Below are 12,496 nucleotides of genomic sequence, written 5' to 3'. Positions count from 1 at the left end.
AGCTTGAACGTGAAGGGTGGCAGGAGGAAGGGACACTGCACTAAAGTGGTGGTGTGAAAGACCACCCGCCTGTAAGAGCGGTCAGCCTTGCTAGATATGGTGGTTTAGCAGCCATGTAACTGGGGTTAGCAACCCGTTGGCAGCGTCAGGATTTTTAAGTGAAAATATGGATTAATAGATAGCATCACTGACATGCATTTGAGCAAACTCCAGGAGATCATGAAGGACAGGGAAGCCTGGCGTGGTACACTCCGTGGGGTCCCAAAGAGTCGGACATGACTGAGTGACTGAACAGCAACAACGTGCGTTAGTTCATTTAAAGTTCCTGAATTCTGATTTCTCTTTGGAAGAACAGAGAGGAATATCTGGCACCACGGGGCCTGCATTCCCTCCTGAAAAGAACAGGTCATAACAGGGTAGAAGCTGCATCTCAACAACATACCTACTGCAATCCAGGGTTTGCCTGCATGGCTCTGGTTGGCATGTAAGTTTGTAAATCCTGCTTCAGGTTGTGCCACCTCTGAGAATTGGTTTGGTTTCTGGTAGAACTGTGTGTGTGTAGATGGTTACCTACTGGATGAACTGAAGAATACCCCACACAGCCACAATTCTCCAGTTGGAGGATCTAGACTTGATGTCTCAGGGTACCCATGTTCACTCTGGGTGCTCTTGGGACACCAAGGGACAGCAGCACCTGGCTAGGGCATTGCCGGGACCCCTCGTTCTCTATTCTGGCAGAACATTAGAATCACTGAAGTGAAGTGAAGTCACTCAGTTGTGTCAGATTCATTGCGACCCCATGGACTGTAGCCTACCAGGCTATTACTTGGATGGAGAATCACTGAAGGAGTTTTTTTTGTCTTTGTTTTTAAAAAAAAAAGCTCAGCTCTGAGCCCAGACAGTTTCCTAAGAATCTCTGGGAATAGAGTCTGGAAATTTAAATGTTTCAGAGAAGCTCTGCAGATGACCATAATATGTTTTTTGTTTGTTTTGGTTTTAAGGAAGGCACCATGTAAACGTGCTTTTTCCTTGGACCAAAGGAAGAATCACATGTAGCCTCTAGCTTACGTTCTCTTTCCTCCCCAGGTTGTAGTTCCTGTTCCTTCCTCAAAGAGAGGAACAGGGCAGTAAGGGAGGTGTGGCTTGCTCACCCCACCCCTGCGCGGGACTAGGTAGAAGTTGTATCTTGCACATAAGAGCTGGGCCAGGGTTCCAGCAGGACACAGAGGCAGAATGACCTTTGGCTCACAGTGAAGCTAGATGCCCTGTGAGAGTTCAGGAGGGACAGAAAGTAAAAATGCCCCTTGAGTCCTTCCGCCAATATGCATAGAACACCTCCTGTATGCCAAGCATTGTTGCAGATGCTGGAGATACAGCAGTAAGCAAAACAGACAAAAATGCCTGCCTTCATGGAACTGGCATTCTTATTTATTTATTTTTAATTTTGGATGTGCTGGGTCTTTGTTGCAGGGCACGGGCTCTTCATTGCTGCTCACAGGCTTTCTGTAGTTGTGACGAGCAGTGGCTACTCTCTAGTTGCAGTGCATGGGCTTCTTGTTGCGGTAGCTTCTTTTTTTTTTTTTTGCGGAGCATATGAAATCAAAAGATGCTTGCTCCTTGGAAGAAAAGCTATGACCAACCTAGACAGCATATTAAAAAACAGAAACATTACTTTGCCAACAAAGGTCCATCTAGTTAAACCTATGGTTTTTCCAGTAGTCATGCATGGATGTGAGAATTGGACCATAAAAAAGCTAAGCGCTGAAGAATTGATGCTTTTGAACTATGGTGTTGGAGAAGACTCTTGAGAGTCCCTTTGACTGCAAGGAGACCAAACCAGTCAATCCTAAAGGAAATCAGTCCTGAATATTCATTGGAAGGACTGATGCTGAAGCTCTAATACTTTTGTTAGGGGAAGCACACTGACTGAAACCGCCCACCCTGGGCAGGCCCTTTAGTAACCATTCGCATGAGCTGTTTTATGACAGGAGATCCTGGTAAGGAATATGGAACTAATAAGCCACCACAAACTGGAAGAGTTTGGGAAAGGTCAAAAGGAGACACCGCGTGTCCATCCACTTCCCAGAATCCCTCTCGCTAGCATCCATCTTGGCTGAGCGATGCGTGCGCCACCAGGAAAGACTCAGAATTAGAATGATTGGCCAAAGACAACCCGGAAGCTAATCCCATCATCATAAAACCCAAGACTGTGAGCCACTGGCAGAGCAGTTCTCCTGGGTTCCCTTACCCTGCTGCTCTCCACCCGGGTGCCCTTTCCCAATAAAATCTCTTGCTTTGTCAGCACATGTGTCTCCTCGGACAATTCATTTCTGAGTGTTAGACAAGAGCCCAGTTTTGGGCCCTGGAAGGGGTCCCTGTTCCTGCAACACCTTGGCCACCTGATGTGAAGAACTGACTCATTGGAAAAGACCCTGATGCTGGGACAGATTGAAGGCAGGAGGAGAAGGGGACAACAGAGGATGAGGTGGTTGGATGGCATCACCGATTTGATGGACATGAGTTTGAGCAAGCTCCAGGAGTTGGTAATGGGACAGGGAAGCCTGACATGCTGCAGTCCGTGGGGTTGCAGAGTCAAACACGACTGACTGAACAGGCTCTAGGGTGCTTGGGCTCAGTAGTCGTGGCACAGAATGCGGGCTCAGTAATTGTGGCACATGGGCTTAGTTGCTCCACAACATGTGGGATCTTCTTGGACTAGGACTCAAGCCTGGGTCCCCTGTATTGGTAGATGGATTCTTAACCACAGGACCACCAGGGAAATCCCAGAGCTGGCATTCTAATGCGGGAGGCAATAAACATCATTAGAAAATCAGTATAACGGAAGGCAATAAGGGAGACAAATAAAGCAAGGGAAGGGGACTGGGAACGTGTTGTGGTATTGCATGTTGGGGACTATGTGGGAATGAGGAAAGGCATTGGTGAGAAGGTAACACATAAGCAAATATGTAGAGGAGGTGAGAGGGTGAGCCAGACAGGTATATGGCAAAAGAAAGGTCTAGATAGGAAGAATGACACAGGCATAGGCCCTGGGGGTGGAAGTTAGTCTGGAAGGTTGGAGGGAAAAGAGGTCAGATGCCTAGAGCAGAGGGAGAGGAGGGAGAACAGTGGAAAGGAGGTCAGGAAGTTGAGCCTTGTAGGCTATTGGCTGTGGGCTTGGCTATGACACCCCTGGTGGTGCAGTGGTAAAGAATTTGCCTGTCAATGCAGGAGACTTAAGATTCCTGGGTCGGGAAGATCCCCTGAAGAAGGAAAAGGCAACCCACTCCAGTATTCTTGCCTGGAGAATCCCAGGGACAGAGGAGCCTGGTGAGCTACAGTCCATGTGGTAGCAGAGCTGGACATGACTGGGCCCAGCACAGCAGCAGCAGAGACATACACTGGATATATCCCTAATGTAGACCAGACAAAGGTGGCCCTTGAAAAGAGTGGGGAAACTGAGGCTAGAGTCATGGATATTCAGCCGGCTTTCTTTCCGATTTGCCCTAGAGCAATCAGAACGGTCAGCTGGGACAATATAGGGGGCTGGGACTGTGGTGGTTTGCTGAGCCCTGAGATGGGTGGAAAACTGCAGGGTGGGTGTATGTGTAACCCTGAAGGGTGGGGCCTGACAGAGGAGGCTGGACCGGCTGGGGCTCCTTGGAATCTGGTAAAGGAGGAAAGAGGACCCTCTACTCTCCCACAAGCACTTCCTACGCTCTCCAAGTGTCCTGCTTCCTATTCAGGAAAGATTAGTGGAGGGCCTACTCTGTGGTGGGGACTGTGCTACCTTCTGGGGACACACAGACACAGAAGCCAAGATCCTGTCCCACTGGGTCTTATAAGGACTAAAGCCTCTGGTGAGATTTAACAATGTCATTTATGGGACTTCTCTGGTGGTCCAGAGGTTAAGAATCTGCATGTCAGTGCAGGGGATATGGGTTTGATTCCTGGTCCAGGAAGATCCCACATGCTGCAGAGCCATTAAGCCCGTGTGTCACAACTACTGAGTCTGCGCTCTAGAGCCCCATGCTCTGCAACAAGAGAAGCCATCGCAATGAGAAGCCCGCCCGTCGCAGCTAGAGAGTAGCCCCTTCTCACCGCAACTAGAGAAAGCCTGAATGCAGCAGCGAACACCAGCACAGCCAAAAAGATTTTTTATAAGCATCATTTGTCGCATTTCCTCGCATTCCTAGCACTGTGCCTATTTGTTAAAAGAAAAGAAGGAAGAGAGAATCCTGGTGGGAAGAAAGAAGAAATCACACAGCTCTTTGATGGAAGGAGTGGATTTTAGTGGTTTGTTATGTAACTCTCCCAGAGTTTCAGCTGTCCCAGAAAAATGGAAAACAGGAGCTTTGCCATGGAGAAGATGCACTGATTGTATATCTCAGATGGAGAATCAGTGCTTCTTGGATGGAGGCTGGCGTGGGGTTGTTGCAGGGAGGAAGCCAATTCTGACTCCATGTTGGAAACTGTTTCTTTGACTTGCTTTTCATCGTTTTTATTACTATATAATGCTCTGTGGCTTGCCTGGAGGACCCTGCCTCTCTGCTTGACTATAAACTACAGTGTCTTTGTTCAGCTCATGGAGAGATGGTTTGTCCCTGCCCACCTGTGAATAGAAGAGATTAGCTCACCCCTTCCAAAGGCGGGCCATTCCCTTAGAGATGCTTTGCAAGACTGAAGACCCTTTCACTTTACTTCCCCACTGCCTTTTGACATTGGTTCCTCATTGCTTCTTTCTCTCTGATCTATAAAAGAACCTGGCATCCAGACCCCAATAAGATGGTTATTTTGAGGCAGTAGCCTGCCATCTTTTCGGTCTGCCGGCTCCCGGTTTAAAGTCTCTTCCTTGCCTCAACACCTGTCTCAGATTCATTGGCCTATTGTGCGGCCAGCAGAGCAAGCTTGGACTTGGTAAACAGGAGGAGACGGGCAGAGTAGCTCAGGCTGGGAAGTGCTCACGGGAGAAAGGTCATAGGGACAGGCAGGGCAGCTGGCTGCTTGGAAACAATCTGTCCTTTCTCCACTTGGAAACCTCCAAGCTGCTCATGTTTCTCCATGCGCTGCTGCTGAGGGCCCTTCGGGCCTCAAGAAAGGCCCATAGCTGTTTGGAGATAAAAGAGAGCCTGATCTGGGGTGTGAGGCCCCACCTGCCGGTCGTGTGCTCACCCTCCAGGCGCCTGGGAAGGCGCCGCCTGGCACCGTTCCGGGGCTCAGGCCTTGCGTTGCTGGCTCCCATCCGGCGCCTCTCTGCCCAGACCCCTGCCTTGGCTCTGAGGGTGAGGGGTGGGGGGGCTGTCCTCCCCAAGAAATATGATCCCTCCCTCTGCTCCCGGCCGGCCCCCCTCTCCCAGGGGCTGGGGGTGTAGCTCAGCCTCCTGCTTGTTCCCTGTTAGGCCAGCCCCCACCCCGCTGCTGTTTCACGCAAGGCCCTCCGTCCTCATTCCCAGGACGCCACCCTGGGCCCCCCCTCCACCCCCAGGCGAGCCTCTGGTGACCTTGAGGCCTTCTGGAATAAAGAAGGGGCGGGGCCCGGGCCTTGCACAAGCCTGGCCCAGTCCCCGAGAACTGCCAGCTTTGAAGCTAGATGGTTCACACGCCAAAGAAGAGCTGTTTATGGTCCTCACTGACACCTCCAGGCCACCCGCGTCAGGACTGACACGTCTGCTGTCTTGTCTTTCAGGTCCCCGCGCCCTCAGGGAGTCTCCCCCTGCGGAGGGCGGGTGGTTTGCCGCCCTGGGTCCCTCCAGGCGCCAGTCGGCTCTGGGAATAATCACATCCCTCCGACTGACAAGTTAGGAGCACTGGGAGCAGAAAGGGGCCGGGCGCAGAGAAGGGGAAATGTGGGGAGCGTCCTGGGGCAGGGCAGGGTAGGAGCAGGGCTGCCTGAGCCTGGCACTCACGCTGACGGGCAGCTGATGGCACCAAGCCCTCCCAGGAGACGGGAAGATCAATACTGGAGGGACAGGATGGGAAATCCTGGCCATTTGGAGGAGGGGACAGGAAAGACTGGTCTGGGAGGGAGGCGAGCTTTCTTCATCCCTCCTCCTCCAAAGCCAGGGGCTAGCTGGGAAGGCCCACCCCTCCACTGGCACCAGCGGTTGGCCTCTGCCCATCACGTGACTACCCAGACAGCCCACCCCCTCACCCCCATCTGGGCCAGGTCGGGGAGGGGGCGGCGGCTAGAAGACTGCAGGGGGGAGGCTGTGAGGGGAGGAGGGGCGAGGGCAGCGCTGCAGGAGCAGGTTTCAGCCAGCTGCCTGAGTCTCCTCTGGAGCCACGTCAGCCCCCACTCCCAGGTCTGACAGTCACAGGCGACTAAGCTCTTGGCAGGTGCTGTGCTTGACTGAGGCTGCAGGCCAGGGTGGGGGGCAAGGGGGTCCCAGGGAACAGGCCAGCCTGTCCCCTCCGGGGCTTGGCTCACTGAGGATAAATGCTTCTCTGGAAAGTCCTCACTCGCCCCTGAAAAACCCCTTCACAAACCCCTGGAGATCTCATGGGTATTTCTCTTGCTCTCTCTCACACACACACACACACACACACCATCCAGGTCCCAAATGTTGACATTTCCTCCCTAGCAGCCCCCAAATGCCCTCTGAGGCCCCAGGGCTGCCTGTGAGGAGCCCTCTGGGTGCCCCCAATCTGCACACAAAGCCGCCTCTGCATTCCAGGGCAGAGGTTTCTTGCCAGAAAGCCAGACTGCCTGTCATGTGGCTGCTCAGCCCTGCAGTTCCTGCTTGGGCACTGCTCCCTCCCTCTTTTCCGCTCTGTGGGCTACAGGGAACTAAGTTCTTCCATCTTTCTTACAGCTTGAAAGCAGAACTAAGAAGAGAAAAAAGCCATGAGGCTTATCCATGCCAAGGACCCCCAAAAGCCCTGAAATGGATGTACCCGTACTCAGAGGGAGATGTGTTCATGATCATTGGATCAGAGCGTCCTGTGTATAAATAAAATTCTGTATCCACTTCCCTTTAGCACCTTAGCTCAGCAGACAAAGCCTGCCAGGGCCAAGCTCCCGTGGCCCCCTCCTCCCAGGTCCTGCCATTCCCCAGGCCCTAGACATCGCACTGTGTGCGACTCCCTGCTCTTTTTCCTGGTCTTGCCCTGGTCTCTCAAGCCCATATCTCTTCTGCTTTTAATGCCTTACCCCACCTTGTCCACCTGGGGAGTATACTCATCTCTCAGGCTACCTCTGCTGGAAGTCTTCCTTGATGGAACCCTCTGCTCTCTGCAGACTTCAGTGCCCCTTCTCTGAATGTTCACAGCTCCCTGTTCAAAGCATTCCCACATTATATTTCAGTAGTTAACAGGCCCAGCTTCCTCATCAGGCTATGAGTTAACGGGCAGTTTAATCCATAACCTCTGCCTCAGGGCTGACAGTGTTTAATCCATAACCTCTACCTTAGGGCTGACACACATGGCCTCTACCGTAGTAAATGCTCAAGATACACTTGCCAACTGAATGCATGAGTTTAATGAATGGGGCAGAAGAGATCAAAGTGCACAGAGAGGAGCACCAGGTCTCTGAGGAGGGAAGGGAATTCCAGCAGTGGATATTAAGGAAGACTTCCTGGAGGAAGCAAACAAGTTATTTACCGGGTGGAGACATTCCAGGCTTAAGGAACAGATTAATCAAGAGTAGGGGAGTGGGGAAGCCATAGAAGAGGTCTTCTGTCAGGAATAACATTCACTGAGTGCTTCCTCTGTACCAGGCCTTACTCTTCAGTTCAGTTCAGTTCAGTTCAGTCGCTCAGTCGTGTCCGACTCTTTGCAACCCCATGAATCGCAGCACGCCAGGCCTCCCTGTCCATCACCAACTCCCAGAGTTCACTCAGACTCACGTCCATCGAGTCAGTGATGCCATCCAGCCATCTCACCCTCTGTTGTCCCCTTCTCCTCCTGCCCCCAATCCCTCCCAGCATCAGAGTCTTTTCCAATGAGTCAACTCTTCGCTAGAGGTGGCCAAAGTACTGGAGTTTCAGCTTCAGCATCATTCCTTCCAAAGGAATCCCAGGGCTGATCTCCTTCAGAATGGACTGGTTGGAAGGCCTTACTCTTAAACCCTCTTATTTAATAGTTACAAACAACCACAGGAGATTAGTACTATAAATATCCCCATTTCACAGATGAGGAAAGTGAAGTTTAACTACTGGCCCAAGGTGTTGAGGTTAGATTTGATGAGAGAAGCAGATCAACCAGAAGTGATCAACAGAATATGGAATTTGACTTTATACAAGGGGCCAGGTACTTAAATCACTGATGCTGGGACTTCCCTGGTGGTCCAGTGGTGAAGACTCCGTGTTCCCAATAGAGGTTGCTCTGGTTTGATCCCTAGTCAGGGAACTAGATCCCACATGCCACAGCTAAGACCCGGCTCAGCCAAATAAATAGTTAAAAAAAAAAAAAAAGAATTGATGCTTCTGAGTCTAAAATCCTCATGACAAGCAGTGGGGAAGGGAAGATGGATGTGAAGTTGGGGGGAACAAGAAGGAAGAACCAGTGAGAAAAGGCTGGGACTCTAGAGGATGAACAGGCAGCTACGCCAAGACAGCAACTTCAGGGACACAGGTGACCTACAGGAGAAGTCGGCATCCTTTGTCCTGGAGCTAAACACACACCCGGCCCAGGACTAGACAAGCTGAAGGAGGTTCATAGAGAACCCCCAGATCTCCATCAACACGCGTGAGCTGCAGGAGTGCTGGAGCCCTGCACCGACCACAGGAGTGAACGAGGTTCTTGTGTCCCGTCCTGCCTCCATGGTTAGCTTACAGGAAAGGCAATCCTGGGATCATGGTTCAGCTTAGCTCAGCTGGCACAGCCCAGAGCTACCAGGTCAGGGTCCCAACCCAGACCTCATGTGTATAAGGAAGAAATGACTGGGAAGTCGATCAGAGCCAAGCCAGGAGGGTCTTGGCAGCACGCCAAAGAGTTTGGGATTTCTTCGTGTGATCACTGTGCTGGTTTTCGAGATTGTGTGTCGAATTGGAAGCGAAGGTGGGACAAGCCCTTAGTGATATCCTGGAGGTGTTGGGCACACTCGGGCTGGGGTGGGAGGCAAGATGAGATGCCCATGGATCCCTGGGATAGATTCTAAATTGGGTGGTAGAGGCTGCGTGTAAATGAGGGGACGAGAAGCTGAGCTTCAGGTGGTGCCTGCGGGCGAGAAGCAAGTCAGGCAGAAAGGCTGGCAGGATGGTACGGGCTGAGGTCAGGGAGGTGGGAGGACCAGAGAAGCAGGGCCCTGGAAAATCTGGGGGAGGCAGGGGCGTGCGGGCGTCTTGGACCCTCCTTCTTGGGCAGCTCGGATGGTGCCTGGGCCCTGTTTGGAGTTGGGCCAATGTAGTGTGGCCTCCTGCCCGTGCCTTGGCCCACTCTGTGCCCCCTCCCCCCACCCCGGTGTCAAGGGCAGGTTCAGATGTTCAGCCCCTGCTCTGGAAGCCCAAGGCTCCGGCAGCTGAAGGGTGAAATAAGCCTCTGGGCTCAGGGTGTGATGTTTGTCCTTCCTGCATGCCTCCTGAGGCCCCACTGCGTGCAGGACACTGGGCTTTGCTGGGGACGGGGCCCTGCCTGTCGGGAGCCTGGAAACAGTCTGGTGGGAGGCAGAGGAAGAAACTGGGCCCTGCTGTGGAGGGGAGAGGAACACCAAGGAGGGAGGCCTCCCCAGACATGGGAGGAATTTAGGAAGAAGTGGTATTTACATATGTTTCCCATCAAGCCCCTAGATCTAACCACGGGGACAGGAGATTCAGAGGCCAGCTCTGCAGTCAGCAGACCGTGGGAGATGTAGGCTCAGCGACCCAGCGTCTTCCTAGCCAAATGGTGTGGGAAAACAGAAAGAACGAGGTGAACCTATGCATGAAAAGAGAGTTGATAGACACAACAGCCCATTGTAACATGTGGACCTTATTAGGATCCTGATTTTTTTTTTTTTAATGATGATCAGTTAGTCTGCTCAGGCTGCCATAACAAAATACCACAGACTGAGAAGCTTAAAAACAACAGAAATGTATTCCTCACAGTTCTGGAGGCTTGAAGTCCCAGATCAAGGCCTGGCAGTGTGCTCTTTCTTCTGAGGATTGTTTTCCTAGCTTGAAGACGACCACTTAGTCTCAGGTGGCCTTGCCTCGGAGTGTGCAGGGGTGTGTGTGGGAGGGGGGGAGTGGGGTGGGGAGAGAAAGGGCTCCTCCCTTTCTTGAAAGGCCACCGGTCCCATCAGATTCCAACCTCACTCTTACGACCTCCTTTAAACTTGCGCGTGTGCTAAGTCGCTTCAGTCATGTCTGACTCTGCGACGCTATGGACTATAACCTGCCAGGCTCCTCTGTCCATGGAATTCTCCAGGCAAGAATACTGGGGTGGGTTGCCATGCCCTCCTCTAGGGGAGCTTCCCAACCCAGGGATCAAACCTGAGTCTCCTGTGTCTCTTGCATTAGCAGGCGTGTTCTTTACTGCTGAGCCACTGGGGAAGCCCCGTTTAACCTTAATTACCTGGTAAAGGCCCTATTTCCAATTTCAGCCACCCGGGAAGTTAGGGCTTCAATATGTGAATTTAGGGGGGACACAAGTCAGTTCACAGCAGGTGGCATTTGTGAGGCATTGGCACTTTGCTGACTAGGCATTTGATATTGAGGAATTACTGCAAATTGTCTCCTGGGATGGGCTTCCCAGGTGGCGCTAGCGGTAAAGAACTCACCTGCCAATACAGGACACATGAGAGGCACGGGTTCAATCCCTGGGTCGGGAAGATCCCCTGGAGGAGGGATGGCAGCCCACTCCAATATTCTTGCTTGGAGAATCCCATGGACAGAGGAGCCTGGCAGGCTATAGTTCATGGGGTCACAAAGAGTCAGACATGACGGAAGCGACTTAGCACACACACATCTCTTAGGATATGATAATGGTATGAGTGTTTCCCATATATACATATGCATATACATATGCATGAAGTGAAGTGAAGTCGCTCAGTCATGTCCGACTCCTTGTGACCCCATGGACTGTAGCCCGCCAGGCTCCTCCATCCATGGGATTCTCCAGGCAAGAACACTAGAGTGGGTTACCATTTCCCTCTCCAGGGATACGTGTGCGTAACATGCATAAAATATTTGTAAATGCATGTGCATGTATAGCGTAATATTCCCAATGTATATATTGTGTGTGAGTATATATATTTCCTTACTTTTTATCATAGAAGCACACGGAAATATTTGTGGGTGAAATCACCTGATTGACTTCAACCTGGTCTGGGAAGGGGCAGGGTGAATGTGGCTGTAGATGGAATAAGGCTGACCATGAGTTGATGGTTGCTGGGTCCGAGTTATGAATTCCTGGGGGTGCGTTATATTATTCTGTCTCTTTTTGCATATGTTCCAAATTCTCCATAACAGAAAGTGAGGCGAGTTAGTGAGGTTTAGACATGAGGGCGGAGAAGGCAATGGCACCCCACTCTAGTACTCTTGCCAGGAAAATCCCATGGATGGAGGAGCCTGGTAGGTTATGGTCCGTGGGGTCGCGAAAAGTCTGAACCGACTGAGCAACTTCACTTTCACTTTTCACTTTCATGCATTGGAGAAGGAAATGGCAACCCACTCCTGTGTTCTTGCCTTGAGAATCCCAGGGACGGAGGAGCCTGGTGGGCTGCTGTCTGTGGGGTCGCAGAGAGTCGGACACGACTGAAGTGACTTAGCAGCAGCAGCAGACATGAGGGAAGAAGGCATCTGCTAGAAGAAATTGCTTAGGCGAAACTCTGAGGGAGGGAAGCTCTTGGGCATGGGAGGCCCCAGCGTTTCACAGGTGCTGGAGCGTGAAACTGCCTGGTGCTTTGGGTACCAGAGCAACTGAGGCTCAGCCCCTACCCTCCAGGACAAAGACCAGTCTCAGTGGAGGGCCCTTGCTCAGGTCAAGTGAGACCAGAACCCAGTGGGAGAGCCCTGAAGGGCCTGTGAGACTTGAATAAAGGGAAGAGAAGCAGAGATCATTGTTCTGGAAGGGCTGGGAGACTAAGTCGTAAAGGAGGGAGGCAGAGACAACCCAGTGGGCTGGGAGCAGGGAAGCTCGAGGATGGAGCAGCAAAAACTGGTCATCCAGGCTTCCAACCAAATCTGCTGGAATTGTAGGACGCTGACCTCTGCTTTAGAAATCTGACTTCTTTTTTGTGTGTTTCTTACTGGGTGACTTTGGGCAAGTTACCTAACCTCTCTGATCCTCAGTTTTTTCTTCTGTAAAATGGAGGTCATAATAGGGCCCACCTCATAGGACTGTTGTGGTGTTAAATGTGAAAATACTTGTACAGCACTAAGAAAGAGTGTGTGTTCGTTATTATTAACATCAGAGTTTCAGGGAGGAAGTTGCCTTCCCTTGGGGCAAGAAGGTGGAGACAGCAGTTATTAAAATAAGAGAAGCCCAGGGAGGGAGGAGGCAGGAACAGCACATTACTTCTCTCTGCCAGCCCCTAATAGGCTTGTGATTTATTTTTAATTAAAGAAGCTGTTTTCTTACA

This window comes from Bubalus kerabau, chromosome 3 (genome assembly GCF_029407905.1).
Source record: "Bubalus kerabau isolate K-KA32 ecotype Philippines breed swamp buffalo chromosome 3, PCC_UOA_SB_1v2, whole genome shotgun sequence".
Taxonomy (NCBI): Eukaryota; Metazoa; Chordata; class Mammalia; order Artiodactyla; family Bovidae; genus Bubalus; species Bubalus kerabau.
This window is presented reverse-complemented; position numbering follows the sequence as displayed.